The 2,131-nt window shown below is 41.4% G+C and overlaps 1 pseudogene; it reads left to right on the plus strand.

Moving 5' to 3' along the window:
- Nucleotides 1–485: 485 nt before the first annotated feature.
- LOC122889098 lies at nucleotides 486–1,448 on the plus strand (annotated as a pseudogene).
- Nucleotides 1,449–2,131: the final 683 nt, after the last annotated feature.

Genomic DNA, 2,131 nt, shown 5'->3' on the forward strand with positions numbered 1-2,131 from the left:
GAAGATTATTCTGGCAAAAAGAATGCTGATATAATCTGCCAGATTCCATAATTTCTCATCACTTGCACTATGTCAATTTCCCCCTTCATTAAGATAAAAATTTGGATTAAAAATTGAGACAGAAGTATTAAAAACATTTTAAAAGTTTCAGATTTTCAAACATTAAGTCAAATATTTAATTGGAATCAATTGTTATATTCCCCCCTACTATGACACCAAAGAGAAATGATTTATACATAGAATTTCATGAATAAATGTCATAATAACAATAAGGTTTCTTCGTTCTACATCCTCATACACTGTATTAAATGTTAGTGAATTCCAGGGTAACCGGCTGGCTCGGTCAGTGGGCATGAAATGCTTGATCTTGGGGTTGTGAGTTTGAGCCACATGTTAGGTATAGAGATTACTTAAAAATAAAAGTACTTTCTGCCTGTGGACGCCGCCAAATAAGCATCATTAAAGTCTCCCCTCCCACCACCATCATGTCTAAGTTAGAGTCTCCCAAAGAGCCTGAACAGCTGCGGAAGCTCTTCATCGGAGGTCTGAGCTTTGAAACAACCGATGAGAGTCTGAGGAGCCATTTTGAGCAACGGGGGACACTTACGGACTGTGTGATAATGAGAGATTCAAACACCAAGCGCTCCAAAGGCTTTGGGTTTGTCACATATGCCACTGTGGAGGAGGTGGATGCAGCCATGAATGCAAGGCCACACAAGGTGGGTGGAAGAGTTGTGGAACCAAAGAGGGCTGTCTCAAGAGAAGATTCTCAAAGACCTGGTGCCCACTTAACTGTGAAAAAGATTTTTGTTGGTGGCATTAAAGAAGACACTGAAGAACATCATCTAAGAGATTATTTCGAACAGTATGAGAAAATCGAAGTGATTGAGATGATGACTGACCGAGGCAGTGGCAAAAAGAGGGGTTTTGCTTTTGTAACATTTGATGACCATGATTCTGTAGACAAGATTGTCATTCAAAAATACCATACTGTGAATGGCCACAGCTGTGAAGTAAGGAAAGCTCTCTCTAAGCAAGAGATGGCTAGTGCTTCATCCAGCCAAAGAGGTTGAAGTGGTTCTGGAAACTTTGGTGGTGGTCGTGGAGGTGGTTTTGGTGGGAATGACCACTTTGGTCGCGGAGGAAACTTCAGTGGTCGAGGTGGCTTTGGTGGCAGTCGAGGTGGTGGTGGATATGGTGGCAGTGGGGATGGCTAGAACGGATTTGGTAATGATGGAAGCAACTTTGGAGGTGGCGGAAGCTATAATGATTTTGGCAACTACAACAATCAATCCTCAAATTTTGGACCTATGAAAGGAGGCAATTTTGGAGGCAGAAGCTCTGGCCCTTATGGTGGTGGAGGCCAGTACTTTGCCAAACCACAAAACCAAGGTGGCTGTGGTGGTTCCAGCAGCAGCAGCAGCTATGGCAGTGGCAGAAGGTTTTAATTACTGCCAGGAAACAAAGCTTAGCAGGAGAGGAGAGGCAGAGAAGTGACAGGGAAGCTACAGGTTACAACCGATTTGTGAACTCAGCCAAGCACAGTGGTGGCAGGGCCTCGCTGCTACAAAGAAGACATGTTTTAGACAATACTCATGTGTATGGGCAAAAAAACTCGAGGACTGTATTTGTGACTAATTGTGTAACAGGTTATTTTAGTTTCTGTTCTGTGGAAAGTGTAAAGCATTCCAACAAAGGGTTTTAATGTAGATTTTTTTTTTTGCACCCATGCTGTTGATTGCTAAATGTAATAGTCTGATCATGATGCTGAATAAATGTGTCTTTTTAAAAAATAAAATAAAAGTAAAATAAATAAAATAAATGTTAGTGGAGTCCTATAAAGTACAACAGTGGACAGATTTGTGAGAAAGTTGGGAGTCATAGGAAGGTCCATGACTAAGTAAGAGATAAAGGGATCTTTCTCTCTGAGAAAAAGCCATTGGACTTGATATGGCATATACAGTAGTTGGTTTTCAGTGAGTGTTAACATTTGGGTGGGGGGCAACTACTGTTTGTGGTAGTTAAGAGCGGTATCTTTTCTGACTCCCTATTTATCCTGGCCAGTGTTTATCACTTTCTTAACATAAGTGCTCTGGAATGCCTCTATTGTGGCATGACTTTCCTTGTTTGA

Source organism: Neovison vison, chromosome 11 (assembly GCF_020171115.1).
Source record: "Neovison vison isolate M4711 chromosome 11, ASM_NN_V1, whole genome shotgun sequence".
Lineage (NCBI taxonomy): Eukaryota > Metazoa > Chordata > Mammalia > Carnivora > Mustelidae > Neogale > Neogale vison.